The 14,402-nt window shown below is 40.9% G+C and overlaps 1 long non-coding RNA gene across 1 annotated transcript; it reads left to right on the forward strand.

Annotated features, from left to right (window-relative positions):
• Positions 1-7,801: 7,801 nt before the first annotated feature.
• On the forward strand, positions 7,802-14,347 carry LOC118776025. The gene is made up of 3 exons (XR_005004912.1): positions 7,802-7,890; positions 11,671-11,880; positions 14,277-14,347. It is a non-coding gene; the product is annotated as an uncharacterized LOC118776025 (long non-coding RNA).
• Positions 14,348-14,402: the final 55 nt, after the last annotated feature.

Consider the following 14,402-nt stretch of genomic DNA (forward strand, 5'->3'; position numbering starts at 1 on the left):
CATGTATTCATTCAGATACCAAGATCTATTGATTCATACAAAAAAGATCTGAATCACGTCTGGATAAGTCTTTGTGTTCAGTGCAATACTGTGATAAAAAAATGCTTACATTGACCCCATTTTAAAACAATTAGCATATGACATGGCACATGAATAAAGAACTTATATTCACAACCTGCCAAAGCATATATCAGCACTTCTGTTGGAAAAAAATCCCTGAGACCTTTGCCTTGAGAAAGGAACAGGTTGAAGAACTTTTGTTTGGACAGAAGTCTGTCTCTTCCTCTGCCTGAGAACTATGGATGAAAAGGATATGGAAACATGGATACATTGTTACATCTGTCCAATCTGACCTAAAAATTCCAAACACTAAACGGAGACCATTATTTTGTCTGTCTTGTCTAATATTTTTATTGAAGAACATATACAGTAGGCCTATAGTCTGAAAAACTGTCAGTAATTTATCTTCAAGTTAGCATTTAAGCAAAGTATCTCATTGAAACTTATATTTAAAAAAAAAAAAAAAACTACTCAAATCAAGCCCAACTGTATGGCACATACAAACATGATTTGTAGGTTCTTAGTATGTCCAATCAATGCCATTCCTGTGTTTCATTTTCACATAGGACATTGAACCAAGGCTCATTTTGAGGAAAAATAAAGCCCAGGGAAAGCATTCAGTTGGACATGACAGGCATCTGTCCATTTTGCAAAGGAAATTGACTTGGCGTGCACTTGGACTGCCCAGTCAATTTCCTAGTGGTTCATTTTTAAATCTTGGTTTCTTTACTTCTTTATTTCCAGAAAAGCTAACATTATTTCACAGCTCTTAGATACACTATATGGACAAAAGTATTTGGCCACACCAGTTTTTCAGGGTTTGGGCTAGGCCCCTTATCTCCAGTGAAGGGCAATGCTTCAGCATACCAAGACATTTTGGACAATGCTACGCTTCCAACTTTGTGGCAACAGTTTGGGGAAGGCCCTTTTCTATTCCAACATGACTGTGCCCCAGTGCACGAAGCAAGGACTATAAAGACATGGTTTGATGAGTCCGGTGTGGAAGAACTTGACTGGCCCACACAGAGCCCTGACCTCAACCCCATCGAGCACCTTTGGGATGAACTGGAACGGAAATTGCGAGCCAGGCCTTCTCGTCCAACATCAGTGCCTGACCTCATAAATGCTCTACAGAATGAATGGGCACAAATTCCCACAGAAACACTCCAAAATCTTGTGGAAAGCCTTCGAAGAAGAGTGGAAGCTGTTATAGCTGCAAAAGGGGGACCAACTCCATATTAAAGTATATGTATTTGAATACAATGTCATTACAGTCCCTGTTGGTGTAATGGTCAGGTGTCTGAATACTTTTGTCCATATAGTGTATTAGATATACAGGCAGTCCCACAGGCAGGTGTCCAGACTGAATTCTCCGCACCCCTGTAACTGAGCCACAAAACAGCTTTGTTCACAGAGCAGGAGTTCTGACTATCCCAATCTGTCATAGCTACTCAATCTCACTGGCCACTGATGTATTGCATTAGGCAGCGACACTTGTGAAAAATTAGTAGGTTAATTTATTTGCCAAGAGGGCATATAAATCACAGACCTGAGGTTGATGGATGCATGGATTCCATTCACGCTAATTAGCTGCGCTGACAGCGTGGGGCTGAGTCCAGTTGTAACACAGTCTCTCCACATGTATTCCCTGCATGCACAGCAGTTTGATTTGCTAAACTGCAGTGAATTTAATAGATCTTTAATGGTACAAATTTGGCAAGGCAGTAATTTTCTTATGGCGCTTAAATATCCTGGGAACAGGCAAGGATGTTGTGATTCTTTGTAATTGCTGTTATTACAGGATGTTGTGTATTTCTTGCCATGTTTTTTGTGCTGGGTCAATGCAGGTGAGACTAGTTTTGTAAAAACACTTTTTTCGTCAATTTTTGTAAAAAGCACACCTAATCGATCCATTAACATGTAAATCATCTATTGAGTGTCAGCTCAGTGTTGGCTGCTCTCCTCTTTGCCCTGACACCTTTGCCCTGACACTTTGCAGAGATTTTGTTGAAAGCTGTAATATGCTCTGCAGGGTTGTGTATTTCAGGCTCATTTAAATGATATTTAATACTGTTTCCACTTAGACAATAGTATGGCTCACTCGCTGTGGAAGCCCCTCTGCATGATACTTGGATGCAAATACAAATGAATTCCAGGCTTCACTGGGATTCTGGGGTTTCTATGAGCCACGATCCAGCTCTAATCCAGTTCATTGAGGCCTGGGAGAGGCGCTCTCTCCCTCAGCCAAAGTGGGATGGTGGTTGGGGGGGGGGGGGGGGGGGGAATGAGGGCTGAGTGGAGAGGCTAAGATATGCCAGAGAGAGGCCAGCGGTCTGATAACACTTGGGCGGAAAACAATAGCTTTAAAATAATAGTGTTATCAGGCAGCAAGGTTCCTGTGTAGCATTAACCCATGATGCCCCTGCTACCACTCCACATGTTATGAAACCATGGGTTTAGCCACCAATAAAACACCTCAGATTCACCACACCACTGATTTACCCTGCTTTTGAACAGGAATGTCCCTGACTAGTAGAGTTTGACACAACTCTTTCTTATTACCTATCTTCTCTGTTTCTAAAGTGTATGGGTACAGATGACATACCCATAGATTTAGCACAGGTTAATAAAATTCTGTGTTTGTTTTGTTGAGAATCACAGCTTCCTAGCTGATCACCATACTGGACCTTTCCTTGAAATGATCAGACTCTGGGAATACATTCAGTTTGATGTGGCCAGCTTTTGTAAAACAGCTTTGTAAGGTCAGTCTGGCTGCATTTCAAACGACATTTTCTCTCACTTGCCCTTAGCACTTCCTCTCAAAATGGTGCCGGAAATGTCTGAGTGCTGAATTGTTTGAGGGTGTCCCAGAAGAAGAAACTTTCACTTGCCCTGCACTGTATCCTTCCATCGCCAAGTGTACACGTGTACATACTGTGCTTCACATTGGTCTCATATCCCAGGATTCCTTTAGTCTGAGATCCAGATGTGAAGAAGACATCATGGTTTGAATTTTAACAGAAAATTTAGACATCATCAGTGCAGGTATTGACCAGTGACTAAGGATGATTTCCAGAAAACATAAACTTTATTTAATCCCCAAATCCATAAAACATGACAGTAGTTATGACAGGATACAGTATTCATCACAATGACCCTGTTGATCTGCTACATCTTCACATACATAGAGTACCACAGGATATTTTACTATTACTATCACCCTTTCACCTTCAACTTACAAATTAAGGGTTGTGGTTCAGTTTATCACAGAGATGCCTGGATAAGTCTGGGCAAACAAGTTTATAAACTCTGGTTCCTTTCAATGAAATAATATAATGGACACAGCAAGACACTGCTGGAATTTAAGTGACCTTTTTCAGAGTGTGTCCAAATAGATTCAGCCATGCCTGCAAAGATTCAGGTGCTTTTGTCCTCTGCTTGCTGGTGGGCTTGCTTGCTCAAAGTCTTAGTTGTTCCCTTGCCTGACCTTTAGTATGGATCTGGCTGTGTAGCCTCTCCAGCTGGATGACCTATTGGAAGCATTGGCTCTCTTGAGAGGTGCATGTATAGCCAGTAGGCGATTTGAGGGGGGATACTATCCCCCTTGTTAGCAAAATGACCAAAATGCATCCCCCTTGTTAACCTGCCATCCCCCTTTCCATCCCCTATTTAGTAACAGAGAGAGTGCTGTGTGTGCATCTGCCATCCCCCCTGTTAAAAATGAACAAATAACCTACTGTATATAGCAGCACAAAAGTGTCTTTCTTCAAAAAGGAGCCTAAAACTAAGACTGAGTCTAAAGCTGCGTTTTAACTGAATGCAAAAGGGAAATTTCACTTCACTTTTCTCACGTGGGTTTGATCGCTTGCCTGAAAAATGAACAAGCGAATTTCGCACCACATCACAGCAAGCATTTTTGATTACACCAACGCTGCTAGCAAATGACTGAAGCGGGGTGGTGGGGAGGGGCTTCTAGTACTACTTGAAGGTGATTGGCTTTCGCCAGGTGAAATTTTTGCTCCAGTTGAACATTTTTTAACTCAAGTGAATGCTCATTTCGCCCATTTCGCATCGCTGGCAGTTTCGTCGTGATTAAGTCTGCCCATTCGCCTCCTGCCATTGACTCTTCATGCATTTGCATCGCGTTTGGTTAAAACACACCTTATGAATCCTCACAGCTTAGTTGCATTACTTTGCAATCTAATGGTTCACCTGTAGAGGGCATTATAGATTCCCATATCCATTGTTCTGATTCCAAAGTCATAGTGTTTGACTGCAGGTTTATACCCATTATTCTTTATGCTTACTTATTGTAAGATGATTCATACTTCAACCACAGTAGAATAAAATACCACTTTTTAAAACAATTAATGGTAGGTTAAATTGTTACGGGCTTTTGAAAGGTATTTATTTCAAAAAGAAACACATTTTTGCTAATAATATTACAGAGCCCCACATTGCACTGTTGACTGTGTGCAGTTCAATTCCCACTGGACCTGCTATAGTTTAATCAGGTTTTTTCATTACCCGATTTAGTGAATCTTTTTCACCTGGAGTTCAAGAGGCTAAACATTCTTTTACTTCACAAAGCTTTTCACAATGTGCATGTGCCATAAAATGATAAGAGGGGCTGGACAGATGCAACAGGCATTATGACAGGAGGACAATTACATGCTTTATCTTCCTCAGAAAGGGCACAGAAATGAAAATAAAGACAAGGACAATTTTTCTATTACTTTTAGAAAAGAATAAAGACATCACTGATGGTGACAGACAAGTTCCTCTCCTGTAGCCTATTTTACTACTGATGTCTATACTAAACATTGAGGAAACTTTACTCACAAATCCACGTCTCATTGCAACCACATGCCAGTGTGACTCAACAGATTAGTAATATCAGCATATGGTATTAGTAGAAATGCAGAAATGTGAGTGGCCGATTCTGACTTCCTCTAACGCATATCCTCTCTGACCTCTTTTTCCAGGGGAGCCTGGCACTGACCCCATCTTCAGTTCCCTCTAGATACATGAGAGGCACAAAGCTTAAGGGATCTTTCCCTCCACCATCCCCTTCCACCCCCCCCCCCCCCACCACCACCACCACCACCACCACCACCACCACCATCACCACTGTCTACTTTCACTACAGCCTTGTCTCTCTGGGCCCAGGCCCCACTTTGGGGAGGGGTAAAGGAAAGGGATGTGAGATGGTTCCTCTTGATACAAGCTCTCAGCACTCAGCACTAAAAAGTCACCAAATGCCCCATTCTCCACAGCTTCCTCCGGGGGTTTGCTGCTGGTCAGTCTATTAGGGTTCCTCTGGCCTTTTGTAGTCAGAGGAGGGATTCCCTGCTGGGGGCTTATTGAAAATATTTACACAGGGACAGTACCAAGGGTGGCTCACAGTGTGCCGATTATGCTCTGTTTATTGCATATACTCAGGGTAACGTTGTTGTAAAGTAGTTTTGCAATTGGAAGATTGGAGATTCAAATCCTACTTCTGTGTTCTGCCTGACAGCATGGTGGGATCACTTGCATTTACAGGCTGTTGTGCCTCTTTTCCCTGGACAGATTCATTACGTATGATTTCATAATTCTATGAAGCATATCAGTGTGGACTCATTCAGCTACATATTATAGATTCATTTCATTGCCATGGAGTTTGATGTGTCTGCAAATCTAAGAGAAATGGAGTTTGTTATTTGTGAAAATTTGAGAAACCACTATTTCTGCACTGCAAAATGAGGGAGACAAACAGATTTCACTACATGAAACGTTCTTCACATCATGGCACTCTTTCACCATGAACAAGCACTACCAAATGCATTCACCCATGCTACACTAAAACCAAAAATTCTAAAGTCAGAAAGATGGTTTGTCCAGGACCAGTGAGTTTTTCCTTCTCCCCATGCTACTAAAAGCCACTGGCAAAACAAATAAAAGAGAACAATGCCCTGATAGTTCAAAGCGGTGAAATGAAGGAAATGTTCCTCGAGCTTTATCAGTGGCAGTGAGCAGATAAGACATGTGTTAGGTGAATATGTATCGTGGGATGGAGCACAAAGAACGGAAGCATTTGGCATGGATTCAAAAGCCGAGTGAGATTATTTATTAAATACCCCTTTTCCGAGGCCAAGGAACCGGGAAGTCATGGACTGGGCCTCAGTTTAGAACTGTGTGGTGTGGTTTTTACAGGTGGTTCTCCCTCCCTTGAACTCACATTCCAAAATCTGACAAAACTGATGCTGAGAGTGTTGTGATGAGGCCATGTTTCAGTTTGTTAAACTCACCCTGCTACTTTCATCCTCTTCTGCTTGGGGCAGAAGTGTACATGCAAGCCTTCCATACACTTGCATGCTGAACTACAATTATTGTACACAATACCCCTCCCGTAGTGTACCAAGAGAGCAGATACCAAGCATAGGATTGATGCATCTTCCTGATGACATCTGAGCAACTCACTTTTGGCGTCTGACAAGTCATAGGGTGCCAAAAGTAGTAAAATGTAGCGCACCCAGATCCTGCAGAATGAAGCTAGTTGTTTTCTGACACAACAGACTCCTGATCATTACAAGTAAATGGAACAGCTAGACTCAAACCTGGGTATCAGCTGTAGGGCTCAGCCTGTATTCTGAAAGAGCATTCTTGTCAAAAGAAACAAACTACCCCACAATTCTTGTTTGAGACATAAAGGACCCTACTGACCCGTGTTAAATAATAGTGGATGAAAAATGTGAGATGCAACACAGACTGCATGAATGCTACATTACTTAAAGCCTAAATTCTGCCATTCTGGCCTATACAAGCTGGGGAATTACCTTATCACTACATGCTTCGGTCTTAATGTTCTAGACAAGCATAACACCATACACATTTATGGAAGAGCAAATGGGTAGAAACAAAGACAGTTCAGAAACACCAGTAGCATATAACAGCATGCAAGTCATTGAGGATGAAGTGTTTCCTTTTCATTTGACCACACCAATGAATTTATTGCCTATTTTCTTTCCAAACATTGTGGGATCACTAAAGATATTTAGGTAGATCTGGCATGTTCAGTTGCTAGAGCCCTTCAAGTGCTTTTGCATTTGATTATAGTGCTAGCACTAGTAATGATAAAACCAGCAGTTGTAACAGCAAATTTAAAATAAAACACATGTAGACACAAACAGGATTGTAGACTCTCTAAGTAGCCTAAACTTGTGCTGGTTTTTATGCTGTGTCTTAATTATATTCTTTGGCTTTGCGTGCAATGAAGGAAAAATATTGTGCTCGTTCAGTCTGGAATGCAATGACGGGCGTATGATTGAAGTTCAGAGCAAGCTCGAGTTCGAGTTGCAAGCTTTGAATAATTGACATTTTTGCAGAATGATTTTGCCAGCATCGAGTTGTATTTGTGGTAACTAATTTTCCACTCAGTTTAACTATTTGTATGAAACTGATGTCACTCAACTTAATACCACAGCTATCACTTTGCTTGTGGAATTGTTTATAAAAATAAAGAGGTTGAGCACTGCCCAGGTGCACATACAGAGAACGGAGCGGCAGGCTAAGTGACAAGGGGTGTGAGTTACAGTTAGGCTGCTGGTTAGCAGTGACAGTCTCACCTGTGTGAGGAGCTGTACCTTCTCCAGTGCACAGCCATGTCCCTGCCTCGCTCTGTCTCCCGCAGGCACTAACCCAGCGGCATCGCCTCCCGATTTGCCTGCAAGTGACCAGGGCACAATGCAGTGTGCAGGCAAATCCGCTCTGTTTCGCTCAACTCGCTCTCTCTTACCGCTTTTGACTGTGAAACCAGTCCCAGGTCCCAATGTCTAGTGCCATGGAATGGTAAGAACATACTTTATAGTTTCTTCTCATTCACGTATATATCGTTATGATAAACTTTCTGGCTACCTCTGTCCAGTTTCCCTTGTGTGGAATTTCCGCAAACACATATGTGTGTGCGTGCGTGTCTGTGTGCATTATGGCTGTCAGCCCAAATGTGGCTGTCAAGAAATTGTTAATTTGTTTTTAAAACTACAGCGTGCATTTTGATGTTGGATTTGGATTTAAATTTGTTAGATTTTAGAGCTTTTGAAATTAACTTTTTTATTTGTTTATTATCTGCTTTAAATGGTTAGCAAGTGATACTAACCCTGCTCAACATACAACATTTATGAAGGAAATTGGTAAATTCGTTTGTTAGGTATTCAGTGTCATAGTAATTTTGTGCACTGTGCCTTGTGTAATGTTAGTTGTTCAATCCCAGAAATAGTGAAATAGTTTATTAATTGTTTCCTATTAGCTGAATTAATCATTGTTGTTACATTACTATATGCGTTTGTACATCTGGAATTCTGAACAACTTCTCTCTCTCTCTCTCTCTCTCTCTCTCTCTCTCTCTCTCTCTCTCTCTCTCTCTCTCTGGGGGGAATTTTACGTTAAGTAGAAGAGGAGAAGTAGGAGAAATCTTTCCTGTAGCTTTGGTAAAATCCCAATGTCCATGTTCCTAGCTACACCACACACATAACAATACCAGAAAACTCTACATTGAACTTACATAGAGTACTGTACCTCTTTTATCATGGACCACAGCGTTGGAAGATGTGAAAGATATTATTGCCACTTACTTTTTAAATGTGTACATATGTGTGCATACGAACATATACTCCCTTTTTAATGTATTTCTTAACTGTCAGACTGAATTAATCATAGTTGGTTGAGTTGGTTGATATATATGGATATATTATTACAACATGTCAAATAATTTTAAAAAATCTTAACAAGGCAGGATATTCTATACAGTGTGTTCTTTCTATTTCACACAGATAACAGAATTTAGTCACAAGTTTTCTAAGGGCAGCAGTGTGGCGTACTCAGGTTGCTGACTTTATTTCTGGGTGGGGCACTGCTGTTGTGCCAGACAAGGTACTTAAACCAAATTGCCTTAGTAACTATCCTGCTGTATAAATGGATAACATGTAAATTCTATGCTATGTAAATTGTTCTGGATAAGAACTTCTGCTAAGCAAATTTTATAATGATGCCTACAATGTACTGTGACATCTGAAAACACCACTGTCTACACAACATGTGAAGCTTACATATGAACAGGCTCTCTCTGAACAGCATATCACCTATACACTCTGACCTAATTTATGGTGGAAAAATACTGTAATCTTTGGAATGAGGATCACTTGTTTCATTGCAAGCACATGACTGAATTGCCGGTCTTATCAGCGACCGTAAATGCTCCAGAATATGCAAATATAATAAACCTACATCAAGTATCTCTGTGAAATAAGGCCAAGAAGATCTTAGGGGAAAAGTAGGAGAGGATAAACAAGAGTATGTGCTTGAAAATTACTTGTCACAAACCACTCAAAATTATTTAAAACCGGAGGGGTACTCTGGCCGCTATCATATGACTGACACTCACCATCCAAATACATGGACATTTAATTCCAGATAGGCAAGGAAATTATCTTAGCTGACCATGGGTTTCTGTACTTCTGTGTCAAACAGGCTGTATTGAAACAGGCTAGATAATATAAAATTACATCCAGATAAGTGTTGAAATGGGTCAGAAAAAGATATGCCTGAAAAAAGTGAATACTGAAGCATGGTTCACTCTTCACTATGGGCTGCAATGACAGGGAACACATAGTATAGGTACATACCACTGAATCAGTTTGGGTGTATCAATGATGCATTAAGAAAAGGCTATAATTAATACCTCTGCGAAACTTTAAAACGGCCTCCACATCTTCATAAACATTGTCACAGATTTCATTATAAGAACATAAGAAGAACATAAGAACATATGATGACGAGAACAGGCCATTCGGCCCAACTAAGCTCGCCATTTCTTAATTAAAGAGTATCCAAAACTGCATCAAGTCTGGACTTGAACACAGCAAGGGTCTCTGCCTCAACTACATGACCTGGCAACTTATTCCATGTATTGATAACTCTTTGTGTAAGATAATATTTCCTTACATCAGTGCGGAACTTGCTCTTAACTAGTTTCCATTTATGTCCTCTTGTTTTACAGACTGAACTCACCCTAAAGAATGTATTATAGTTAACCTTATTGATTCCTTTTATAAATTTAAATACCTCAATTAAATCACCCCTAAGCCTCCTCTCGCTTAATCTAAATAGGTTAAGTGACTTGAGTCTTTCCTCATAGCATTTATATTTCATGCCAGGAACTAATTTAGTTGCCCTTCTTTGAACCTTTTCTAAAGCTTCAGTATCTTTTTTATAGTGCGGTGCCCAGAACTGCACACAGTATTCCAGGTGCGGTCTGACTAAGGCATTGTATAATTTTAATATAACCTCTTTAGATTTATACTCAATAGTTTTGGCTATATATCCCAGCATCCTGTTGGCCTTTTTTACTGCTACAGCACACTGCCTAGATCCTGTTAAGCTTGGGTCAACCATTACTCCCAAGTCCTTTTCAAAATGAGCACATTCTAGTTTTTTTTCCACCCATGAAGTAGTCTTGTTTAAGGTTCTTATTTCCTACATGCAAGATTTTACATTTATCTAAATTGAAAGTCATCTGCCAGGTATCTGCCCACTTTTGGATGCTGTTAGGTCTTCCTGTATTATTTTAGTTGATTCTATACTGTTGGCTAGACCCCCTAGTTTTGTGTCATCTGCAAATTTTACTATTTTACTTCTAACCTCTGCATCAAGATCATTTATGTATATAAGAAATAGCAAAGGCCCCAACACCGATCCCTGCGGGACTCCACTTCGTACAGGACCCTGCTCCGATACAATTCCTCCCACAGTTACAGTCTGCTTTCTATTAGACAGCCAACTTCGAACCCACTCGGTGATGGCTCCTGTAATTCCCGCAGATGTCATTTTCAATATGAGTCTCTCGTGCGGAACTTTGTCAAATGCCTTTTGAAAGTCCAAATAGATAATATCATAAGCCTGGTTTGAGTCCAGACATGCTGTAGCTTCCTCAAAGAAGTCCAGGAGGTTTGTTAAGCACGACCTCCCTCTGCGAAAACCGTGTTGGCTATCATTTAGAACACCATTTCGTTCCAGGGATAATTGCAAATTATCCCTAATGATGGATTCCAGTATTTTGCATGCAATACAAGTTAAGCTGACAGGCCTATAATTTCCTGGTTCAGTCCGGTCTCCTTTCTTGTAGATAGGTACTACACTGCCATGTTTCCAGTCATCTGGTATTTCTCCAGTTTTAAGGGATTGCTTAAAAATAACTGTCAGAGGCTTGTAAACCACCTCTGCTAGTTCTCTGAGAACTCTTGGATATATTCCATCAGGGCCTGCTGCCTTATTTGTTTTAAGTTTTTGAAGTTTATCTAGTACTTCTGCATCATTTAAATCAATTTCCTCTATAAGTCTCTGAGAACTGACTGCACCTGAAGGCATATGCAAAAACACTTCACTAGTGAAACTCTCCACAAAGTAACTGTTTAGTGTATCAGCAATAGCTTTGTTATCGTAAACCATAACCCCATCCTTATTTTTTATACCTCTTATTTCATCCTTAACTATCCTTTTTTGACCATAATATTGAAAAAAACGTATGGCTCTTATGGTGAGGCCCTGATTGTTGTTCACTCTCTTTGTTCACAGAAGAATTAGGAGAAGCAGGTAAAGATTCAAGGACCACGGTCCCTGAAGTGTCGACCTCTGGAGTTTCAATTGGTGGAACTCACAATTCTGAATTCCCCAGTTCCACAACCCCCGATTCTGGAACCTCAACATCCGGAGCAACAAGATCTGGAGCTCTAAGGTCCGAAACATCAAGATCAAGAGCTTCATCATCCAGAGGGGTGAGATCTGGTAGGTTGAGATCTGGGGGGCCAAGATCCACACTTGCAAGGTCTGAAGTTCTGAGATCTGAAGTTTCAAGGTCACCACCTTCAGGAGCCCCATCTTCATAAGCCTCTTGAGCTTCAGGTTGAGATGTCCCAAACTCAGGAAGTTCAGGAACCTCTGATGGTGGAACCTCAAACTCCACAGCCTCACATTCAGTAGTGTCAATCTCTGGAGCCTCAAATGCCAGATTCTGAAGCGCTAGAACCTCAGGTGCACTCTCCACATGAGCCTCTGATGCTGTGGTCTGGTAAGCACTGAGATCCACAAATGGGGGCGTAGGGGGCTTCTCTGGTGAAGGACCCAAAGAGTCCAAGTCTGGGAGAGGCTTTCTTTGTGGTGAAATTATAGCCTGCAAATTTGGCTGTAAGTCCCCCTGTCCCATGTTCAATAGTCCCGTCCAAAGTAGACGAGGACTGCTTGTGAGATGGGCCATCGATCTCATCTGGAGAAACACACGCTGCAGTGGCCTGATGGTTAGCTGTGGGTGGATTGTTGCTGCCCAGTGCCGGCCAGAAGCAGATGGGCTCCCCCTCTGAGCTGGGTTCTGCTTAAGGTTTCTTCCTGTAAATTAGGGAGTTTTTCCTTGCCACTGTTTCCTTAGGCTTGCTCTCAGGGGGTCTCAGGCCTGGGAAAAATGTAAAGCTGATTTGTGACAACTTGTGTTGTAAAAAGCGCTATACAAATAAAATTGAATTGAATTAATTAATACTAAAAGTGGCTCATGGGAAAGGTGTTAGTATGCTAACAATGATAGAGAAGAATGCGTCCAGCCAAGCAGTCAAAAAAGTTAATAGTTAAAGTCATGACAGTGCATTTGAACACCTGCCCTTTTTATGTTATTTTAGTTTGTTTTTATATGTTGAGTCATTACAGACATTGGAATGTCCTTATGCTGGTTCTCCTGTCTAATTGCTGTGATACTACCTGTCCGTGACTCATAAATGCAACCATTAACATTTGCAGTAAATGTTTGGCAGACAAGTACAAAGTCATGAAGAAGGTGCAGACACACATCCTGACAAATATAGATGGTGGTGGTACAATGGTACAATGGCTTAAATAATAATACATAAACCAGGGAAAATCAGACAGATGGAGGCAAACTGCACCTAGTGATGAAATTATAAGCCAAAAATAAGACATGTTTTCCACTCAGATAGAAATATAGAATCCTTATTCATTTGAGATTTTTGACTCTGTTTCGCAGGGGTTTGACAAGCATGCACAAAACTATCAACAAAGACATGAAAAAAAACTTCACTAAAAAGAGTGGCTTCATCACTGTATGATATCTTAGATTTCAGAACCTGAGAAGTGGCAGGTCAAACATAATCTTTCAAATGGTCTCAAATTAACCAGCTCAGGGATGTATATTTAGTAAATCTTTAGCCAACACATAGTTGTTTTATTTCATTACTGAGCTCAAAGGTCCTTTACATATTCACTTCAAGAAACCAACTTCATCCGTAGGTATAATTACACTTAGCACAGTGGTAATTAAAGTTGTGGTTTTGATATTACTGGAAAAATATCGTTTTGTGAATTAAAGATCTGGACTGTTGGCTAGTCAGGAAAATTGGACCTTACCTATAGGAACACTGTGGTGTATCACGACTCTGATCATTAAGATTACTGATCACTCAGAATAGATCAACTGATCCTTTGTGCTACAGCACATTCAATGGGACAACAGGCACTAACCATGACTGCAGATTCCACTAGACCTCTCAGTTTTCCTAACCGCAGTTTGCATCATGTCAATCAATAACCAGAGGGGACTCTAGCACAGCCTCTCTCAAACAATCTGGGTGAGTCACAAGAAAACGCTTGGACATAATTGAACAAAAAAGCGTGGGTTGCCTTAACACAAATCTTAACTGCTTGAGTGTGTTTCAGGAAAGAGATTCATTTTTACCAGCAATGCTGGCTTCCTAGATCAGACATCATACAAGCCCAGCAAGGTGAGAGTCTAAAGAGCATGTGACGGAGATTGTCCAATCAAACAGTGTCCTGATGTAGTTAGCTGAGAAATGCTGTTTTGCACAGGAAAAGGTCTGTCAAGTGTGTTGACGAGGCAGGGATGAACTGAAGGTCTATCCTCAAACAAAGTCAGCTGTGCTTAGGCAGAAAACATTGAATTTACTTGAAAACAAATAACTCTGGTGATGGGTGCCAGCTTGCAGAGACCATGGACGCCTTTGTAGTGGGAGTGTACTAGAAAATGGGAAATGCAAGAACAGGCACGCTGGTGGACAGCTAGCAACAGGAAAGTTGCCCACAAACAAAGCTGCTCTTTGTACACTATTTATATACTTTTCTGAGAGTGTCATTATCTGACAAGGGCATTTTTCTTTGGACAGGCTTACAGACTTGGAGAACATTGAAGATGTAGCACTTTCACAACACTGGAGCGATGACAGCGGCAGCCAGCACAAAATAATAGTGGAAACAAAAGTGTGACGCTCTCTGCAGTCATCAAATTCCTC

Source organism: Megalops cyprinoides, chromosome 4, assembly GCF_013368585.1.
Source record: "Megalops cyprinoides isolate fMegCyp1 chromosome 4, fMegCyp1.pri, whole genome shotgun sequence".
Taxonomy (NCBI): Eukaryota; Metazoa; Chordata; class Actinopteri; order Elopiformes; family Megalopidae; genus Megalops; species Megalops cyprinoides.